We start from the raw sequence: 23,805 nt of genomic DNA, 5'->3' as shown, positions 1-23,805 counted from the left end.
TCAACACAGGCCTATAGCGTTCCCACAGATAAAGTTTAGCTAAACGTGAGCTCATGATCTAAATTTACACAATAATGAAGACATCAGCTACAAGTGGAGAGAATCAGCAAAAACAATCAAAAGCAGAATTAGATTCGCAAGGCCATCCATCAGATGTTGGAATAATCAGGTGCCAGGCAGAAAATATACATAAAACTAGAACTGAAACAAGGAGCAAGGATGTTTTAAAAGACTGGGTAGGATCTTTCAAACATTTTTAAAGTACATGTCATTGATAAAGCTAAAAACTCGAAGGTCGTGTAATACAGCAGATTAATCGTGGAGAAGAGTGAAATTATGCTGTTTTTAAAAATATGGCAGATCAGATTTCCTGCCTAATTATATAAGTTGATTTATCTTAAAAAATACACAGTATTTTAAAGACTTACTGGCTGTAAAATAAGTTAAGGGTATTTCAAAGGGCTTCTCTGCAAAGAGAAGTGAGAAGTAACAAAACACAGAAAGTCGAGGGGAAAAAATGTCAATATATACATGGCTATAGGATGAACTAAGCCTTAGGCCAGCAACTATGAGGAGGAGCTGACCCTTAGATACGTACAACTAAGCTGGAACCTTCAAAAAGTTCAACTATTTATAAGTCAAAAGATTTATTAAAATTAATAACCAAGTGTTTTAATTGACATCAGAAGAGTAAAACAATAAACCCTGAGAATATAGAAAAATAGACAATAAAGATATGAGCAGAACTTAATAAAACAGAAAAAAGTATAAAATTGAGGTGATTTAGTAAGTCAAAAGAATATTCTTTGAAAAGATTTAAAAAAACAAACTTTGATTAAGCAAAACCAAAACGTAAGTAAACAATATACAGAAAGAATCAGGACAATGTTATAGCAGAGAGTACAAACAGAGAATATATGAAATGCCAGTAAATTTGAACATTTCTGTAAAGTGGACAATTTCCTAGCTCCTAAAGTTTACCAAAACTTACACAAGAGGAAATTTGTAGCTGGAGTTCTTGCACCAGTAAAGGAATTAAGTCAATAGTTTACAAGCTTTCACCAAGAAAATACCAGACCCGGCCAGATCATTTGGGAGGTGAATTCTATCCAACTTCTGTTAAACAGATAACATCAATATTAACAAAGAAAAACTTCTAGGGAGTAGCAAAGGAAGAATGCTCCTTTATTCATCTTATGAAGTCTGTATAATCCTAATCCTGAAAATAGATTAGGACTGTAAGGAAAAAGAAATTTACAGGTCAAATTTACTTGTAAATATAAAAGGAAAAATTTTAAACTATGATATTAGCTACCCAAGTTCACTAGAGTAAGAAAAAGCACGAGCAAGTTAGGTCATCCAATGAATGAAAAGGTAGTTTAATGTCAAGAATATATATCAATAGATTGAAATCACCACATTTTATTTCTTTCCTCTGTCTCTTTAAAAAATTGGTAAGTACTTATATTGATCTCTCTTGTACTAGGCACTGTGCCAAGTCACTTACATATTTACTCCTTTAAACCTTCTATCATCCCTGGGGGAAAGTTCTATTTTGGTTGCATTTCTTAGCTAAGACTCTAACCCCCAGGAAAGTAAAGCAACATTTGTAAGTTTTTGTGGATGGTCAGTGACGGGACCAGTACAGGAACATCCAAAGTCTGTGCTTGGAAACAGTGCCCCATGTTGACACTCACATTACAGATGAAAGGAAAGGAACCATGCACTTACCATATAGATTAAATCTCACATTACAGGTTAAAGGAAAGGAACCATGCACTTACATTATAGATTAATACCCACATAACAGGTTAAAAGAAAAAGAAACATGTGCTTCTCTCAGAAGTTGTAAAGAAGGCATATCCATTTCTAAATATATTTCCCAATTTCTTTTGCTTGTTTACTGACCTTTGTAGTGCATTTTGCCATGAGGAAAATTTTAATTCTTATATAATTAAATGTATCCTTTTTCTTTGTATCTTAGAAAGGTATTCCTCATGAATAATTTATTTCAAGTCTCCCAGGTTTCTGATACTTTTACACTTTCATTATTTTTTAACTTTTCACTAGTTGCTGTATCTAGAATTTAGTAATTCTATGATAGCCATATTTTCCCACTTTGGTTGAATAATTTTTGCTGCTGATCCAAAACGTGAATTTTATTTTAATCTCAATTCCCTTATGCTCTTGCATCTAATTTTAAGATGCTTCCTATTCCACTGGTTGTTTTGTCTATCTAAAACAAAATGCTACCTTAAAAATAATGTAATTATAATATAATAAATGTCATTAGTAAACAGAATACAATGTATAATAAATAGCAGAATATAAAATAACAAAATATAATTTACCATATAACAAGGTCAAAGGAGAGCAAAAGTATACAATCACTTGAAATATCCCCCAAAAGATATTTTATAAAATTCAATATACATTTGTAATTTAAAAGAAAGAGTAAAATAGGGATTGATGAATGCTTCCAAAATAAGAAGAAATTATATGTCTAAAAGAGAAAGAGGTAAGTGATAAACTTTAGTAACACTGGCAATAAATGCAGGACAAGATGAGGATGCCTGATATAATGTTAAAGAAAAAGTATTATGTAACATTGTTTTTGCAGCACTGATGAGTTCAGTGAAAAGAGAATCTCATAGAAAAGAGTATCTCGTTCTTCTTAATGTATGTACACTTGTGCATTGCATGAACATAACAGCTTATTTAACCAATATGTTACTGATCTGCATCTGGATTCCTAGGTTTTCATAGAATTTTATTATGCACAGTTGCTTCAAACATTAGGACTTCCTCTTATGTTTATATCTTTTGAAAGAAACAATATCTCCACAGATGATTTATCTGTGCTTGCTGCTAGCTGACTTTGGGTACTTCTCAGTTTTTCCCTTTACCTTCCTAGTCAATATGAAAAGGGAAGGCAAGAAGGTCTCCTGTTTAGAGACTGTAAAGGTAGTTCTTGGTGATAAAGTCTTGGTGGTAAAGGCTAAAAGTATTAACCCAGAACAAATGTTTTTCCAGCTGTAACTGTGTGTGATTCCCTTGGCTTGATTCCGTAGAGGATGTAAGACAAGACTGTAGAATCTGCCCTCAAAGTGCTTCCAGTAGGATGAGCTAAGTCAAGTATGGTGGCATATCTAATTCAAGACAAAATATCACGTCTCCTTTTCTCTCCTGGCAAAACTTGGTGGAGTGAATGTAGAAGTCACTGTATGCTTTAAATTAAAGCAACACAATAAATCTTGTATTGGAAGGTGGTTATTCTGGTCTCTTTGTGGAGGCGAATTGGAAATTGTCTAGATGAAGGAAAATAAGGTTAACCGAAGTTAAACTCATAAAAAATTGAGCATTAATTAAATATCTGTGGTCTATGTTTCTCTTTGATCATAATTTCTCCCAATTTATAGACCTCTTTGATACCTGATTAACCCTTGTCAAAGATGCAGTTAACAATGATTATTACTGTGTATTAGGTTTTGCCTGGGCCCTGAAGAAACTATCCTGAATCACCAGCTATGATTGTCACTTGATTTCCTCACAGAGAACAATCAGAACTCCTTGTCTTAAGTGGCTTGGGATGTGAAACTAGTCAGTCTCTTAGATACTGTTAGAGGACCCTACAGAGCCCATTGGTGAAAGTTTGGAAAACACTGGGCTTCTTAAAATTGATTCTTGTAGTGCTTCAGGAAAGATCACTGAACCAAAAGGATAACGGTGTTTCTGGTTCTGTTGTTAGTGCTCTCCATGGAAACATTGCTGAAGCTTCTGGACTCAATTTCCTTCCCCATGTGTGAATGTCACTGAAAATATCCAACTCCATTCTATCCCCATGTAACTTCAGAAACTAAGCAAAATGAAGACTCAAAATTCATTTCAACTAATGAAATGAATATATAACATAGAATGGAACTGGGAAAATACCTGGTTTATATTCTGGAAAGTACCAACTATACAATTCTGGATAAGTTGCTTCATCTTGCTTAGTCTAATTTAATGCCCATCTCACAGGATGTTATGATGATTAATTTAATATCTTTGTATAACGTACAGTGTTATGTAATTTCTTCTTGTTTTTCTTGAGTAAATTCATATCCTTAAGCAACTCACTGTAAACAATAGTTACTTACTTGCTTAAATTACTCTTATCTTCTATTATCAGCTGAATTGTGTCCTGCTCAAGTTAATATGTGGAAGTCTTAACCCCCAATACCTCGTAATATGACTGTATTTGGAGATAAGGCCCTTAAGTAGGTAACTGAGGTCAAATGAGGTCAAATGGGTGGGCTCTAATCCAATATGACTGGTGTCCTTATAAAAAGAAAATAGTAGGACACAGACATGCACAGAGAGAAGACCATATGAAGACAAAAGGAAAACATGGCATCTACAAACCAAGAAGAGATACTTGAGAAGAAATCAATCCTGCTGACACCTTATGTCAGATTTCTAGCCTCTAGACCTGTGAGTGAGTAAATTTCTGTTGTTTAACCTCCTCAGTCTCTGGTACTTTGTCATGGCAGCTCTAGGAAACTAATACAACTTTTTATGGCCTCCTTGTCTCAAGTTGAAAGTTCAATATTTGGCATCATAGCTAGGAAACAAAAATATCATCTACATTCCTTGTTGTAGTCTTTTCTTCCCCATTCTCATTGCTAGTAATTTCCATATTTGGGTCTGTTTGCTGTGCCTTGTAAACAGAGCGTTACGCTCATTTCTGGTCTTACTGCTAATATACGGTAAATGTGCAGATACTGAATAGATTTTGGAGAAGTGCAACAGATAGTTGGCACATGTATGTATGTGTGTGTATTCATATAATTTATACTTTTTCTCTATTTTCTTCCTTTGGTGTGAGCTGAGATTCTCTGCTTTTGTGATGAGTACTCCTGAATACTAATCCCTGCATTTAATTCACCAAAAATTGCCAATAATAATAATAATATAGGGAAAGAGAGAGTGATAGAGGGAGAAGAACAAACAATCAGGCAAGGGCAGTACTGTGAATCATTAGGGTCTTATTAATCAGATTATGTTAGTCTAGAGGAAATGACCATAAATATCATAAGTGAGCCCAGTTGGTCTTTACTGACTGCTAGACACATCCCTGAGTTCTGTTCTTACTCTCCAACTGTATGATTACTACTGTCTGGAAGTATTATTTGAACAACTAAAGTCACTTAATGGAAAAGGAATATGTCTTTAGAGAATCAACAGTAAGTTTTCTATCTGATTACAAAGGAATGTTGACTATCTGGAAACCTCAGTCATATTTGTAAGCAGGAAAGCATTGGCTATTAAAAGTGGATGATGTAAAGAGATGAGCAGAAACTTTGGCGATAGGTATACCTGGATTTAATTCTCACTGCTACCGCTTGGCAGCTGGATAGCCTTAGGCAAGTTTCATACCTCCCTGAAATTCACTTAATTCAGTCTGTAAAATGGCATAATAACTTATTACAGCATCCTTTTAGGAATTTTAAATCAGTTATTGAAATAAAAGTACACAATATATAGACAAGTATGGATTCCTCAATAGGTGTTTGACCTTTCATTTCTCCAGTATCCCACCCGCATCAAATAAAGAAAAATACTTTTTAAAATTTACGAATATTTCATTGTTCTAAAGTTAAAGCCATAAAAATAATCAAATGGCCTACTATCATACCGTTAGAAGAAAAAAAAAAAGGTGTTCATGAGAGTTCCATATTAGAATACAAGTTTTCCTTAAGCACCTGTTTATGTATGCTATTCTGCTCTTTACAATAAATAATTAAATTTAAAAGACTTAATTCCTCACTTTTAAGACCTTATTAGTTTACAAATTACATATTGACCTATGCTAAATTTTATACCGACCCATGCTAATGAATTCAGTACAGAAAACAAAAAACACTGCACTCAAGCAAACTACATATATATATATATATATATATATATATATAAATATATATATAACTTAAATGCATTTATATCCTACCGTGTCTCATAAAGCATTGTGGTAACTCACCGGAATACAGACAATCAAATATAATGGCAAAAGCACTTAATATAAACAGGGCCAAGGAAACGTAGAAGATGAAGAAAAGATGAGGGAAATGTGAACAGGAGGACGTGTAGTTAATCGAGTTGTATGTTTTGACCTTAAGATTCTCTGTGTGGGGACTTCCCTGGTGGCACAGTGGTTGGGAATCCTCCTGCCAGTGCAGGGGACATGGGTTCGGGCCCTGATCTGGGAAGATCCCACATGCCGCGGAGCAACTAAGCCCGTGCGCCACAACTGTTGAGCCTGTGCTCTAGGGCCAATGAGCCACAACTACTGAAGCCCGCGTGCCACAACCACTGAAACCCCAGCGCCTAGAGCCCATGCTCCGCAACGAGAGAAGCCACAGCAATGAGGAGCCCGCACACCACAATATAGAGTAACCCCCACTCGCCCCAACTAGAGAAAGCCCATGTGCAGCAACAAAGACCCAACACAGCCAAAAATAAATAAATTTATTAAAAAAAAAAGATTCTCTGTGGATAAAACAACATGTAAATAATTGGTTACAAAGCCACATTATTTGAAGGTGCCGGAGTGCACATTAACAGTCTGACACAAAGGGACAGCACAGGAAAACTATTCAAAGATAAAGATTTTTAAATCTTTGCAGTTTGAAACCTTTTAGAGCAAGTATAATGAGCTCGACACACATTTCAACACTCAACATGTTAATTGCATTGTTCAAGGCATGTCTCAAAGTCATTGGAAATAGTTGCTGTCTCTGTCTCTGATATGTAAAACAGATCTGTGATGTGTCAAACTCAGGAGGTATTGATATCCACTTTTTGGCATCTGAACAGCAAACTAAGTTGTTTCACAGTGATAATAAAGAATGAAGTAAATGCAACAGTCAAATAAAAGACAAAGTACTGAGGGAATGTATTAACAAAACGAATCCAACTAAATTCTGGTGACCTGGGGCCTATGATTGTGCACACTGCATGGAAATACCCCAGCCTAAATACTGGCATAGGAGGAAGGGTACTGCTAAGCCCATCACAGTATAATCCTTTTAAATGTCCCTTTCAAGGTTGTCTCCACTCAACACTGAGTATAGGAAATCTTCCCATCAGGCAGAAACACTGGCTGTGCAATGATTGACCAAGAAATTAACACACTAATGAACAATTGATGCTAATTTATTTCTATCTCTGACAACGGGAAACAGCACACACTCTGTGTCAATGGTATGTCCTCTTTCCCACTTTTCTAAATGGTCAATTATGTTTTTCCTTTCATTGCTTTATATCATGTGTGGCAGGCATGATGGGAAATGGCTACCAATGGTTCTGTTATTGATTTCTACCTTCATTTCACTGTGGCTAAAGAAGATACTTTGTATGATTTCAGTTTCTTAAAAAGGTATTGGTACTTGTATTGTGGCGTAACATATGGTCTTTCCTGGAGAATGTTCCATGTGTACTTGAGAAAAATGTGTATTCTGCTGTTGTTGAGTGGAGTGATCTATATATGGCTGTTAGGTTTAGTTGGTTAAATGTGTTCTTCAGTCCCCCTACCTCTCTACTGATCCTCTGTCTAGATGTTTTATCCATTATTGAAAGCAAGGTATTGATCTCCAACTATTACTTTAGAACTATCTATTTCTTCCTTGAATTCTGTCAATGACTGCTTCACATATTCGGGGGGATGTTTGGTACATATATGTTTATAGCTGTTATATCTTCTTGATAGATTGAACTTGTTATCAACATATAGTGGCCTCCTCTTCCTCTTGTGATAGTTTTTGATTTAAAGATTATTTTGTGTGATATTAACGTGGCCATCCCAGATCTATCTATCTTCCTTCCTTCCTTCCTTCCTTTCTTTTTCTCTCTCTCTCTTTCTTTCTTTTTGTTACTATTTGCATGGGATATTTTATTCTGTGCTTTAACTTTCAACCAACTTGTGTCTCTTGAAATCTAGTGAGTTTTTTGCGGACAGCATATACTTGGATTATGGATGTTTTTAAAGTCCATTCTGCCAATATTTATCTTTTTTTTTTTTTTTTTTTGTGATACGCGGGCCTCTCACTGTTGTGGTCCCTCTCGTTGCGGAGCACAGGCTCCGGAAGCGCAGGCTCAGCGGCCATGGCTCACAGGCCCAGCCGCTCCGCGGCATGTGGGATCCTCCACGAACCTGTGTCCCGTGCATCGGCAGGCGGACTCTCAACCACTGCGCCACCAGGGAAGCCCGCCAATATTTATCTTTTTATTGGAGAGCTTAATCCACTTACTTTTTCAAAAATTACTGATGAGGAAGAACTTAATTCTGTCTGTTTCCTGGCTGTTTTCTGTATGTCTTATGCATTTTTTGCCCCTCATTTACTCCATTACTGACTTCTTCTGTGCTTAGCCGATTTTGTTGTAGTGAACTCTTGATTCCTTTTTCATTTCTTTTTGCATATAGTGTATTGATATTTTCTTTGTGGTTATCAAGAAGATTACATTCACCCTTCTGAAGTTCAACCAATATCATTTGAATTGAAACCAACTTCAATAGCACACAGAAACTCTGTTCCTCTACAGTTCCATTCCTCCTCCTTACATTATTGTTGTCACAAATTACACCTTTATACTTTGTGAGCCCAATAACATGGATTTATGATTATTTTATGCATTTGTTTTTTCAATCATGTAAGAAATAAAAAGTAGAGTTACAAGCCAGTAGCACAATACTGGCTTTAGTATCTGCCCATGTATTTATCTTTACTGGAGATTTCTATTTCTTTATACAGCTTCGAGTTGCTGTCTAGTGTCCTTTCATTTCAACCTGAAGGTTCAATTTAGCATTTGTCATAGGGCAGTGTTAGGAAGTTGTAAAACAAACGCCCTCAGCCTTTGTTCATCTGGGAATGTGTTAATTTCTCCCTAAGTTTTGCAACCCGTTTGGCCAAATATAGAATTCTTGGTGGACAGTTTTTTTCTTTCAGCACTTTAAATATGTCTGGCCTCTTGCCTCCATGGTTTCAGATAGGAAATTAGCTATGAATATTTTTGAGGATCCCTGCTTTGTAACAAATTTGTTTTTTCTTTCTCCTTTGGGAGTAAAGATTCTTTCTCTGTCTTTTGGCATCTGAGAGTTTGATTATACTGTTTCTTGTTGTGGGGTTCCTTGAGTTTCTCTTAGTCCTGAAATCAGGCAAAGATTTACAGCAACCAAACACATACTGAACCAGGGAAGAGGCAATTTGAAAATGGCAGGAAAGCTTTGTGGCATTTTTACTTGCCCTTGCCCCATCTACTGTTAGTGTAGTGGTGGTCTTAAAGTGGTGGGGTCTTAATGCAGTGATAGTCTTAAAGTAGCAGCAGACCATTCGTAGTATGGGACCCTCAATCCTGCTTCAGGAGGGAGCAGAAGAGACCATACTCTCGGATTATTATGTGTATCTGTTCTAACCTGTCTGGGAGTTACCTGAAGGACTGACACAAGATGCTTATCTCTGTCTTAGCTAAGCTGGAACACAGGCTGGAAAAGCAGCAGTCATTGCTCAAAAAAAGTGCAAGGTGAACTAACAAAGCATAGATGGCTGGGGCAGAAGACTGTGCATTGAAATGCAATAGACCACATAAGATGCAGGAGCAAAAGTTGGGGGAGATTCTTTGGGAACTTAGAACATACAAAAAGTACACATGTGTCCAGAGAAATTAAGAAAACCACAAGCATACTCAAGATAAGATGCATGTTCTGAAAACACCAGAGGAATCTCTAAGCTTTTACCATGGGCTGAGCCCTGAACTCAGTGCAGGTCAGCTAAATGTTGAAGGAGTGATCCAGCAATCTGCACAATGGGGAGAGGTGTGTGGTTTTGAGTGTGCATGTGGATGTGCTTGTGTATATTTGTTTTTGTCTTAGGTGCAGGAATTCAAGGACATCTCTGTCAAAACATTAGCTAAACATGAACTAAAGGAAGAGAGACTTCAGTGCCTACATACAATAAGGAGTACAGTCATTGCAAAACTAGTTTGGAAAGGTCCCTAAACAAACAGACTACTACAGCCTTCAACAATCCAAAGCCCAGAAAACCCTGGGAAAGTGGGAGAGTCTGATTTCCATAGACACCACATTATAATATTTGAAAGCCAAATGTTCAACCAAAAAACTCACAAGGTATACAAAGACATGGAAAAGTATGGTCCATTTAAGAAAACAAATTAATTGATGAAACCATCCCTAAGGAAGCCCAGACTTTTCTCCATTGCATATTCTTGCCTCCTTTGTCATAGATTCATTGACCATAAGTGCATGGGTTTCTTTCTGGGCTCTCTATTCTGTTCCAGTGATGGATGTTTTTGTGCCGGTACCATACTGTTTTGATTACTGGAGGTTAGTAGCACAGTCTGAAGCCAGGGAGCATGATTCCTCCAGTTGTGTTCTTCTTTCTCAAGACTGTTTTAGCTATTCAGGATCTTTTGTGTTTCCATACAAACTTTAAAATTATTTGTTCTAGGTCTGTGGAAAATGCCCTTGATATGTTGATATAGACTGCATTGAATCCGTAGATTTCCTTGGGTATGATGGTCATTTTAACACTATTAATTCTTCCAATCCGTGACCATGGTATATCTTTCCAGCTGTTTGTGTCACCTTTCATTTCTTTTATGAGTGTCATATAGTTTCCTGGGTAGAGGTCTTTTACCTCCTTAGGCAGGATTATTCTTATGTATTTTATTCTTTTTTATGCGATTGTAAATGGTATTGTTTCCTTAATTTCTCTTTCTGATAGTTCACTGTGAGTGTATAGAAATACAAAATTTATATATAGAAATCTATTGTATCCTGAAAATTTACCAAGTTCATGTTTGAGCTCGAATAGTTTTTTGATGGTGTCTTTCAGATTTTCTATGTATCATGCCATCTGCAAACAGTGACAGTTTTACTTTTTCCTTTCCATTTTGGAGTCCTTTTATTGATTTATTTTTTCTTGTCTGATTGCTGTGGCTAGGAGTTCCAAAACTCTGTTCAATAAAAGTGGTGAGAGTGGGCATCCTTGTCTTGTTCCTGATCGTAGGGGAAATGCTTTCAGCTTTTCACCATTGAGTATGTTAGCTATGGGCTTGTCATATATGGCCTTTATTATGTTGAGGTATGTTCCCTGTATGCCCACTTTCTGGAGAGTTTTTACCATGAATGGATATTGAATTTTTTCAAAAGCTTTTTCTGCATCTGTTGAGATGATCGTATGGTTTTTAGTCTTCAGTTTGTTACTGTGATGATAAGAGACCTAAGACAGCTACAGAGGCTAAGTGACCTTTCCTTCCCTCAATGGGTAGGTATCCTTGTTCTGCCTTCTAACTGAGTTAGTATCTGAGTAAAGAACTGCCAGGTGTCATTTAGTTCACAATACACTGCTGTGGCAATATAGAAATGAATTTGCCTAAGTCATTTGGCTTGTCTCAATTATAGTAAATGAATATACTGAATGAATACTTCAACTTAAGGAAATGTTCTTAAAAATATATTAATGTAGGCAACTTCAGTGGAGAACTGAAAACAAAACAAAACATTCAGGTAAAGGGCTGAAATAAAAGTACACTCAGTTGTATCCAGTTTCCTCTTGTAAATCTCTCTTTTTAATTTGAGTGGACAGTCACTTGAGAATATCTGCCTTGGGGCTAAGGAAATCTAAGCCTTCTTGGCCACACTGTATTCTCTTATGTCATTTACTAAAGACACCAGGTGGGCTGCTGAAAAAAGAGTGGGGACAATCAATCCCTCACATCCAAAGGGCGGCTCTTGAAAATATGTGTGTTGTTGTAGTTATTTTGCTCTTCTGGCCTCAGAAGTTCTAATCTTAACCTTAGCCCCTCATGGAGAGAGACTTTGTAAACCAATTCCCACATTACTCATTATGTGACCGTTGAAAAAGAGCAACCCAGCTCTTTTCCTGTGCTTTCAACCAGTTATCTTCTTCAAAAATCTGTTTGGATTGTTATACCTTAATCTTGCCTGGCAAGGGACTTATGGGAAGGTTCTTATTGTTTGAAAGTTTGGTGCCAGTATCTGCAAAGAAAGAAGAAAGATGTGTTTATCAAACATCCCAATAGTGAAGGTGTGTGAAGGCAACTTTTGAAAAAGTTAATCTGTCAGAGTTTAGCCGTATTATTACATTTTATTTTATTCATTGAAAATAAATAATTATCAATGAATCCTTTCCAGATTTTCTAGTTTCCCAAAGTTCCCTGTATTCACATTCTAAGAGGAAAAATGGTATTTTAAGTCACTGCTCTCCACCTTATATTATTTATAATCACTCCTGGTGACCTCTTCCTTCCAAGAAACGTGATCCTGAGAAGTGTCCTTTGTTTGTCTTTGTGGAATAAGTGATGAGAATGCATCCTGGAGACCTGTGAGATGTTTAACTTGTGGCATAATGAAACTAGGATGGAGAGTTCTGGAAAGATCTGGAAAGGTGGCTGGTAGAGTGTGGCCAGATGTGGGAGAAGAGAGACGTACAGAGAGAGGGAGAGGAAATTTTCAGAGGGAGAAAATGAAACAAATAATTAAATAAGTTTTGTTGTGTGGTGTGGGATGCAAGCCTTTCTCTCCCCCTTTCCTTCACAATGTCTTTGTTAAAGACTGTGTTTTTCATTAGTTTTACTAAGATAGGATTTGCCGTTCTGTTTGGATACTGAGAATGGACCCATGGAAACAGTTATATTTGGGTTATCTCTGACTGTCTTTAATGAAGAACATAAATATTGGCCACACTATCTATGCACATGCTATCACCATGCCTTTTTTGTTCTCTGTTCATATATCTAAGTCCTCTTCTTTCTTTGAGGTCAATCTCAAATCTCATCTGAAATGTACATTTATTGATAGATTCGACCCATAATGAACTGTCCCTTCTTTGTCCTCCTTAGGCTCTGATTATTTATAAAAACTCATTTTTGAACTTAGAAGCTGTCCAATGTGATATATTAGTTATTTCACCAGCATATGTTATATCCTCAACACAATTATACGCTTTTGTGGGGCTGGGATCATACATTCTGTAATTTTTCTCAGTACTTACACTTACTTTGATAAAAAGCGCATTCATTCATCTAAACATCATTTATTGGGTGTTAATTAAATATCTCAACTCAGTAAATATTGTTTGAATGAATGCATGCATGAATGAGGGAGTGTGCAATAGGTAGCCTAATGTACCGCCCAATGTGAGAAAACCAAAAACATAAACACAAAAGCAAGCCAAAAAGTGGACCAGGACTTTCTGTAAAATATCCTGCTTTTTGTTGGATGATGCCATGAAAATCAAGATGCTCCTGAAAGGTCTTAATAGCTGACCAAGAATAGTAAACAATTGAAATTCTCTCAGGCTTCTTCAACCCTATCTCTGGACACATTTATACCTCTCAGGCATGGTATTAAAAGAAGAGATTAATAAAGCTTTTATAGATGAGTTGATAAATCTCTAAAGATTTAAGTCTTCATTGCCTCCTAGGTTTTCTCTATTTTGGGTTTCCAAAAGATTTCAATAAACCACAGGATAATTAAAAATTAGACATTATCTTTCTTACCTTGACGTTTTTTGATGGTAAACACCTTTTTATTGTCTCCATAGTGCTGCCCAATTTTCACCAGTACAGTACTTAAGTGAATTTTGCTCTGGTTGGTGGGATATATAAGATGTAAATGAATTGTTTGTATATGTTTTCGAATTCTTCAGAAGGGCCTGGCCATGGAAATGCATTGAATATTACTTAAATAACTAAAGTAAGTTCCTGAGAATTATTATTCTATTCTGGTTAGGATACTATCTGCTCTGGTTTGTTAAAATTTCCCTTTAGAGTGGTTTTAATTTTGTTTCTGATAGGGTCCTAGGATTTATTGCCACGCCCATCCTGCATCTGTTTTTCTTTGAATTACTCTCCTTGCAGTTTCTGATTCATACAGGGCCTTACAGGTTAGTGACAACCTGGCCATCACAACGCTGGGAAGGAGAGGCCTGCTTTTCAGAGGTGTTGATGTTTTCCGTACCTGAAGGTTTTCAAGAGATATCAATCTTCCTCACCACCGCCCTTGGCCCTCTTAATGGACTAAGCAGTTCCTCATGAAATTTCTGTAGGATATCTGTACCAACTTCTCAATATTGTTCCATCCTGAGTCTATAAATTCCTGGCCTCAAGGTAATGTTAGATTTCTAGCTCCAGCCCCTATTTACATAAGGCCTATACTAAGGAACGGAACCCACAGACATCAGTCCGCTCTTCTTTCTCTGGATTTAATTTCTCTATTACTTTCTGAAACATGCAGGTGTTCCTTTCTTTCTTTTAATCTCAGCTATGTGCTTTTAACTTTTTCAAAATTGACCCAGAATGTACATGTGTCTCCAGTAAGAGTACATTAAATTGAGCTTAGTCTGCTATTCTACTGGCATATTTGAGATCCAGATAATTTGCTAGTTAACTGGATTCAATGACCTATATATTTCAGGCATCTAAAACTCACCATGTTCCAAATTTCCCTCCTTATAGTTAGTAATTTTCTTGGGAATCTGGATGAGATTAAATGGAATAAAGTTAGTGAGTGGCCCAGGAATGCCTGAAAGTTTGTTTGTCAGAGTGGCCAGGGAAAGTTAAGCAAGGAAGAAAAGCAAATGCAAAACAGAATTATTATTATGGCTGAGTTTACTCCCAGGATTCCATGCAGAGCTCTCTGTAGAGCTGGGTTGGGTTATAACTTATGCCAGAGCTCTACGTGGGGCTGACACCATCTCATGCCAAGCTCTCAGTTCTGGGCTCACGTCATCTCTGGTCCACTCTGTGGAGTGGAAACTTTGGAGGAATGGCCAGTGTGTTCCGCGGCGTAGGAAGAGGGAACTTGTGAATGTGACTTTCTAAATTGTGGAGGAACTAACCACTGTAAATGTGCCTTGAACTATGTTGTTTAATTTGACCAGTCAGATCAATGACTTTCCCCTTGAATGAAATGCTGCTACGTATATGAGCAGAAAAACAAAACTGGTATAAGGAATAGATAGCTAGTGGGAAGCAGCCGCATAGCACAGGGAGATGCGCTCGGTGCGTGACCACCTAGAGGGGTGGGATAGGGAGGGTGGGAGGGAGGGAGATGCAAGAGGGAGGAGATATGGGGACATATGTATAACTGATTTACTTTGTTATAAAGCAGAAACTAACACACCATTGTAAAGCAATTATACTCCAATAAAGATGTTAAAAAAAAAAACTGGTATAAGGAGATGGAGAGACTGGGAGTCTTATTTTCCCACCAATTAACTTTGCCTCTGACCATGACCTTCCCTTTGAGTCTCCTAGACCTTGGGGATGATTGCAACCCCTTGGGTTGGGTGACGGCAACCCCATCTTCACTAGAACCTCTATAGTTAACTTTGATTTTTCCCACTCCGTCTATCCATCCCATGTATGCAGTCAGACATTTGATCTTGGACTTTTCCTGACAAAATATGCTTGAATATAACCATTTCTTTTCACTCCCACTGCTACTGCTATTGTCACTGCCTTAACTAGGGCTTTATCTTTAAGTTCTTTATATAAATATATAAATATCTATATATAAATATAATATACAAATAAATAAAATATAATATTAATTCTGATGATTTTAAAGTCTTTTCTTGATAAAGACTTTTCCTGATAAACATACACAATATCTTATATAAATATTTTTGTATTATCTGTTCTTTTCTTAGAATTTTAGTCATATGATTCTATCCCTTGGTTTGTCTAGAACTTTTTGATTGAATGCTGGCTATTTTATTTGGCTTTTTTTGTTTTTCTCAGTGGAAACGTTGTTTTGCTTCAAAATATTTTATTCTACCTGGAAGTAGCAAATCTTCAAATTACAATTTTTTAAATGCTTTCAAATATCAATACTATAGGTGTCACAAAATCTAGAAAAATGACATTTAAAAATGAACTACTGCCAGATGTGTCTCTATAAAACTTTTCCCCCACTCTTTTAGCTATATATTCTTTAACTGCCTCCTCATACGACAGTTTATGTATTTTCGAAATAAAATTTTAAGAAATAAACTTTGTAGTTTTTAGACATAGATTTCTTGTAACACGGTTGATTAGAATTTGCTTCTAGTTATTAATAGTTTAGAAAAGTTTATTTCAGCTTCACAATTTATTATTGATAATGTCACATTAATTTTCATTGTTAACTTCGAGAAAACCTCTATGGATTACTTCCTCATAAGTATTTACTATTATAAATGCATTACTGATTTCAGTACTGCTATAGGTTTGTGCATTACAGGAATTCTGATAAAATACTCATTCACACCATTCCATTACACACATTGTTGATGGAGTATATTCTTTTATTTATTTATTTATTTATTTATTTGTTTATGGCTGTGTTGGGTCTTCGTTGCTGTGCGCAGGCTTTCTCTACTTGCAGGGAGTGGGGGCTACTCTTTGTTGCGGTGCACAGGCTTCTCATTGCGGTGGCTTCTCTTGTTGCAGAGCACGGGCGCTAGGCATACAGGCTTCAGTAGTTGTGGCTCGCAGGCTCAGTAGTCGTGGCTCACGGGCTCTAGAGCGCAGGTTCCGTAGTTGTGGCATACCGGCTTAGTTGCTCCGTGGCATGTGGGATCTTCCCGGACCAGGGCTCGAACCCTTGTCCCCTGCATTGGCAGGTGGCTTCTTAACCACTGCGCCATCAGGGAATCCCCTGGAGTATATTCTTGACAGAAGAAAATTTCCGTTTTGACTAAGCATTGATGAGAACTGAATCTTTGACTTATCTTTCACATGCCTGATGATTGAAATAATTTTCCACAAAATAGCTTCTGGTATTGTACTTTTCAGTTCTTTTTTTCTTCTTCAAACGCACATGCTTTGAGAGCTGTGAAGTGCAAGACATGGCTATATTGTAAGGTGGTTTTTGTCCTTATGCTTCTGTGTCTTGTGCTAGTTAAGTCAGTAGAGTAGTCAGTATGAGTACTGGAAGTTATTCCTGTAATGGGATAGTATATAGTCAATTACATATGGTGATGTCTGAAAATCACATAATAGCCTCACTTAAAACATCTCCTTAGGACTTCCCTGGTGGCGCAGTGGTTGAGAGTCCACCTGCCGACGCAGGGGACACGGGTTCGTGTCCCGGTCCGGGAAGATCCCACATGCCGTGGAGCGGCTAGGCACGTGAGCCATGGCCGCTGAGCCTGTGCGTCCAGAGCCTGTGCTCCACAACGGGAGAGGCCACAACAGTGAGAGGCCCGCGTACCACAGAAAAAAGAAAATCTCCTTAGCCAGATTTCAAAAAAGCCTGTGGCCATTCCAATATGATCCAACATAGTGGAATATGATAGAAGGAAAATTGGCAAAGAAAGAGACGCTGGTCTTACCTGATGGAAGTTAAAATATCTCACTTTTGACAATTTTGCAAAAACCTATAATTCCATGAACTAATTTCTAGGGTTCTTCATAGGACCTAAAAAGGAACCCATAGAGTTGTGGAACAACAATAGAAGCTTCTGTGATGAGAAGCCCAGGCACCGCAACAAAGAGTAGCACCCGCTCGCCGCAACTAGAGAAAGTCTGCACGCAGCATTGAAGACCCAACGCAGCCAAAATAAAAATAAATAAATAAAGATAAATAAATTTATTTTAAAAAAGTAATACTCAGGTTTGAGGCATGAGAAGTATGATGAGGAGAAATTAGCTAATCCTTTCAGAACTTTAAAAATATCAAACTCAGTCTGTAAGATTTTAGCATTATATACAACATCGGTTACTTATTAGTGGTTTGGGAAGGCCAATTTAAAATTTTCTGATCTTACTGTATTGAAATTCACGGCCCTAATGTTTTCCACATTGACTGTATGAATGATGAAGTAAAGTCAATCATGTATTTCCTTTCCAACTGGACAGAAAACAGAATTTTAAAAAGTGTTTGGACTACTGACTTTCATTTCTTCTAAGGCAAGTGTATAGGTAATTTTTATTCCCTGATTAGGAGAAAAATGATGGAAGAGGGCAGGGTTAAGAATGAAGATTTCAAGAGCGTGAGAGTTAGACGACCAACCAGAGTTCCTAAGGTTCGGTGCCTGTAACTGTCGCCGCCGCTTAAGCCTGCCAAAGCAGTGGTACGGCTGCTGCCCTCATATTTGCTACCTCTAGAAACATTCTTGCCAGTAGTGGCGGCAGCGGGACTCAATTAACCTCTTTTCTCACTCTCTGCAGAAGCTCCAGATGGCGTCTTCTGTGGGCAACGTGGCCGACAGCACAGAACCAACGAAACGTATGCTTTCCTTCCAAGGGTTAGCTGAGTTGGCACATCGAGAATATCAGGCAGGAGATTTTGAGGCAGCTGAGAGACACTGCATGCAGCTGTGGAGACGAGAGCCAGACAATACTGGAGTACTTTTATTACTTTCATCTCTACACTTCCAGTGTCGAAGGCTGGACGGATCTGCCCACTTTAGTACTCTGGCAATTAAACAGAACCCTCTTCTGGCAGAAGCCTATTCGAATTTGGGGAATGTGTACAAGGAAAGAGGGCAGTTGCAGGAAGCAATTGAGCATTACCGGCATGCATTGCATCTCAAGCCAGATTTCATCGATGGTTATATTAACCTGGCAGCCGCTTTGGTAGCAGCAGGCGACATGGAAGGGGCAGTACAAGCTTACGTCTCTGCTCTTCAGTGCAATCCTGATTTGTACTGTGTTCGCAGTGACCTGGGGAACCTGCTGAAAGCCCTGGGTCGCTTGGAAGGAGCCAAGGCATGTTATTTGAAAGCAATGGAGACGCAACCGAACTTTGCAGTAGCTTGGAGTAATCGTGGCTGTGTTTTCAATGCACAAGGGGAGATTTGGCTTGCAATTCATCACTTTGAAAAGGCTGTCACCCTTGACCCCAATTTTCTGGATGCTTATATCAATTTAGGAAACGTCTTGCAAGAGGCACGGATTTTTGACAGAGCTGTGGCAGCTTACCTTTGTGCCCTAAGCTTAAGCCCAAATCATGCAGTGGTACGTGCCAACCTGGCTTGTGTATACTATGAGCAAGACCTGATAGATCTGGCAATAGACACCTACAGGCGAGCTATTGAATTGCAACCACATTTCCCTGATGCTTACTGCAACCTAGCCAACGCTCTGGAAGAGAAGGGCAGTGTTGCCGAAGCAGAAGATTGTTATAATACAGCTCTGCGGCTGTGTCCCACCCATGCAGACTCTCTGAATAACCTAGCCAATATCAAAGGAGACCAGGGGAACATTGAAGAGGCAGTTCTCTTGTATTGTAAAGCATTAGAAGTCTTCCCAGAGTTTGCTGTTGCCCATTCAAATTTAGCAAGTGTATTGCAGCAGCAGGGAAAACTGCAGGAAGCTCTGATGCATTATAAGGAGGCTGTTCGAATCAGTCCTACCTTTGCTGATGCCTACTGTAACATGGGAAACACTCTAAAGGAGATGCAGGATGTTCAGGGAGCCTTGCAGTGTTATACTCGTGCCATTCAGATTAACCCTGCCCTTGCGGATGCCCACAGCAATCTGGCTTCCATTCACAAGTATTCAGGGAATATTCCAGAAGCAATTGCTTCTTATCGCACTGCTCTGAAGCTTGAACCTGATTTTCCTGACGCTTATTGTGATTTGGCTCATTGCCTGCAGATTGTCTGTGATTGGACAGACTATGATGAGCGAATGAAGAAGTTGGTCAGCATTGTGGCTGACCAGCTGGAGAAGAATAGGTTGCCTTCTGTGCAGCCTCATCATAGGATGCTCTGTCCTCTTTCTCATGGCTTCAGGAAGGCTATTGCTGAGAGCCATGGGAACCTCTGCTTGGATGAGATCAGTGTCCTTCATAAACCACCGTACGAACATCCAAAAGACTTGAAGCTCAGTGATGGTCGACTGCGTGTAGGATACGTGAGTTCTGACTTTGGGAATCATCCTACTTCTCATCTTATGCAGTCTATTCCAGGCATGCACAATCCTGATAAATTTGAGGTATCCTGTTATGCCCTGAGCCCAGATGATGGCACAAACTTCCGAGCGAAGGTGATGGCAGAAGCCCATCATTTCATTGATCTTTCTCAGATTCCATGCAATGGGAAAGCAGCTGATCGCATCCATCAAGATGGTATACACATCCTTGTAAATATGAATGGTTATACCAGGGGTGCTCGAAATGAACTCTTTGCTCTCAGGCCAGCTCCTATTCAGGCAATGTGGCTGGGCTACCCTGGGACCAGTGGCGTGCTTTTCATGGATTATATCATCACTGATCAGGAAACTTCACCTGCTGAAGTTGCTGAGCAGTATTCTGAGAAACTGGCTTATATGCCCCATACTTTCTTTATTGGTGATCATGCTAATATGTTCCCTCACCTGAAGAAGAAAGCAGTCATCGATTTTCAGTCCAATGGGCACATTTATGACAATCGGATTGTGCTGAATGGCATCGACCTCAAAGCTTTTCTTGATAGTCTCCCAGATGTGCAGATTGTCAAGATGAAATGTCCTGATGGAGGAGACAACGCAGACAGCAGTAATACAGCTCTTAATATGCCTGTCATTCCTATGAATACTATTGCAGAGGCAGTTATTGAAATGATTAACAGAGGACAAATTCAGATAACAATTAATGGATTCAGTCTTAGCAATGGACTGGCAACTACCCAGATCAACATTAAGGCTGCCACTGGAGAGGAGGTTCCCCGTACCATTATTGTAACCACACGTTCTCAGTACGGGTTACCGGAAGATGCCATTGTGTACTGTAACTTTAATCAGTTATATAAACTTGACCCATCTACTTTGCAGATGTGGGCAAATATTCTGAAGCGTGTTCCCAATAGTGTACTGTGGCTGTTGCGTTTTCCAGCAGTAGGAGAACCTAATATTCAACAGTATGCACAAAAGATGGGCCTTCCCCAGAAGCGTATCATTTTTTCACCTGTTGCTCCTAAAGAGGAACATGTTCGGAGAGGCCAGCTGGCTGATGTCTGCTTGGACACTCCACTCTGTAATGGACACACCACAGGGATGGATGTCCTTTGGTCAGGGACACCCGTGGTGACTATGCCAGGAGAGACTCTTGCTTCCCGAGTTGCAGCTTCCCAGCTCACTTGTTTAGGCTGTCTTGAGCTTATTGCTCAAAATAGACAAGAATATGAAGACATAGCTGTGAAACTGGGAGCTGATCTAGAATACCTGAAGAAACTTCGTGGCAAAGTCTGGAAGCAGAGAACATCTAGCCCTCTGTTCAACACCAAACAATACACAATGGACCTAGAGCAGCTCTATCTACAGATGTGGGAGCATTACGCAGCTGGCAACAAACCTGATCACATGATTAAGCCTGTTGAAGTCACTGAGTCGGCCTAAATAAGGACTGTGTGCACAGGAGAATTACCCTGTACCTGAGCCTCAACCTTCTGGGGGAAAGGGAACTACTTTTTCCTTATCTGTACAATACCATGCTGCAGATGGGTGACAGACAATGATAAGAAATAGCACAGCCAGACTTGCTTCCTGCATGATCATGATCACAATAGGGAGAGACACAAGAGATGGGAAACTGCTGTTCCACAAGGAGTCTCCATAGAATTTTGCAGCAGCCAGGTGTCTGGAAGGTCTGGAAGGTAAGTCTGGAAGGTCTGATCTCCCTTGGTCTTCCATGGGATGGATGGTTAGTGTGGAAGGGAGATAGAGATTGCCCAGCCGTCTTGTGATTATCATGGATTGATTGAGTCTTCTGAATTAATATTTTTCTTTATATTTGGGGTATTGGAGCTTTTAAAAATGTTTGGTTTCAGGTATTTTTATTCATGTGAAGTGTGGATGATTCCCTTGAGATAAGCTTTTAAGCTAAAATATTCCTTGTTTTAGTTTCTGAACTCTACAGATAAATGGGGACTTTGCTGGTGTAGTCTTTTTATAGGTTTTATAAACCACTTGAGCCTATATCAGTCATTTAAGTTTCTGACATAATGTTTGGAACTATCAGTGCTTTGTTGGTGTATAGATGATGGCTTAAATTCTTTTCCTGGTCCATTTCCTTCTCCCTTCCCCCCACTTTAAAAATTCTCCTGTAACTTGGCTAACAAAAAACCAAGTCTGATTCAAAACCTCCCAGAGTGTTTCTCTTAACCGCATCATCTGGTGCCAAATGAAGATTCTTAGGAGTGATTATTAATTCTGAAGGGCACAGTTGTGGTACTGTCACTGATGATAATAATAATGGATTTTTGGCCTAGAGTGTTGACCTATTTCACCAGTGTTTTACTGTTGACTGCCCCTCTATGCTGCTTCCAAAAGTGATAGTGTGTGTTAAGATTTTTACTTTCATTTCTAATGTTTGTTTGTTTTTTTTAGTGAGTCCTGTTCTTCCTTTTTCTTTCAGCAGAAATGAAATCCCAGGGAAGTATAAGTATTCAAATATTTGATCAGTAAGTCACAGTTATCTCCAGTACGTTAAATAACTTTCATCAAAAAACATGTTATAGGTAAAAAGCTCTGAAGGACCAGCTATGTATATGATAATTATGTTTCAGACCTTCTAGGGTATTATATATAATAACTTGTCTTCTGGACGTGGTCTTGAAGTCTTTATGGATCCAGCCTCAGTAGTAGTGAACTGCACTGCTACTTGGTTTGGAGTACAAATTAGACCTTAGCCCTCCTGGAGGTTGAGTTTTTGGTATTGAAAACCATAGGAATGAAATTATTGTATTTCAACAAAGGATCGAGGGCTTGAGGCTTAAACAAGGCAACATACGTGTGGGAAGCAGTCAGCCTTGAGGGCAGGTAAGGACATGCCAGGCATGCGGCCGCTGCTCGAAGGGACTGTCCCTACTTGTTCCCCTCCTTGTTCCATTCCATGGGAGATAAATCACCAGGGCCCAGAGATCAGAAAGAATGTAAAATGAGACAAGCAAAGCTGTCTCCCCTCTGCACATGCAGGTTATTTTTGATGCTTCTGGGTTTATGGGTTTCCTCCCAGGGAAGTTAACCTTGAGCCGAGACAGTCTGTAGATAATGTAAACCACCATCTGGCAGCCTTCCGATTTCTAGTCTATATAATCTGCAACTGTAGCGGAATAAAATTTGCCTTGCAACCATCAGTTGTCTTTGTCCTTCTGACCCCATCCGTCGGTGCTACTTCAGTTCCTTACCCCTTCCCTTGTGACCCTGGGCGGTGAGATCCTCTTTCTCTGGCTGGTCCGCGGCAAGTGGCACTCGAACAGGGACCTGAAGCGTGAAGGCAGTTAAAAGAGCAAGAAAGTGCAGGTAAGAGAACCCTTATGCAAAATATGTGTGGCCACCAGTAAAAGTGAAACTAATAGAGGCATAAGGCAATAGTCAGAAGTAAAAGAAGATGGGGCCAAAGGGCTCAAAGGAGTGTGAATTATTTGCTCAGGTTTTACTTTCGATGCTTAAAGCTCGGGGTAATAAAGTTTCTACCTCACAGTTGACTGAATTTTTACAGCATATCCATGGTGTATCTCCCTGGTTTCCTGATGGCGCTCTGTTGACATAGAAATCTGGCAGAAAGTTGCAGAAGATTTAAAAAATTATTATGAGTCTCGAGGGCCTACTCATACTCCTGTTGTTACATATAGTTTGTGGACTCCGATAAAAATATGTTTAGATGCTTCTCATGATAGTGTTGATTTGAATGTAAAGTCAGAAAAACATAAGCCTCTGACAGAAGGAGAGACTGTATTATCAGCTACTGTGTCGCCGCTTCCTAAACCGAAAGAGCTAATTAATTTAAATAGTTTAGATGAAGAGGAACATTTTGAC

General features: G+C 38.7%; 1 pseudogene; it reads left to right on the top strand.

The window, feature by feature from the left end:
• LOC137221949 (UDP-N-acetylglucosamine--peptide N-acetylglucosaminyltransferase 110 kDa subunit pseudogene) overlaps positions 1–21,743 on the top strand; it is a 32,699-nt pseudogene extending 10,956 nt beyond the window's left edge.
• The last annotated feature ends 2,062 nt before the right edge of the window (positions 21,744–23,805 follow it).

Source organism: Pseudorca crassidens, chromosome 3 (assembly GCF_039906515.1).
Source record: "Pseudorca crassidens isolate mPseCra1 chromosome 3, mPseCra1.hap1, whole genome shotgun sequence".
Lineage (NCBI taxonomy): Eukaryota > Metazoa > Chordata > Mammalia > Artiodactyla > Delphinidae > Pseudorca > Pseudorca crassidens.
Note: the sequence above shows the minus strand (reverse complement) of the source record. Positions and strands in the feature narration are given on the sequence as shown.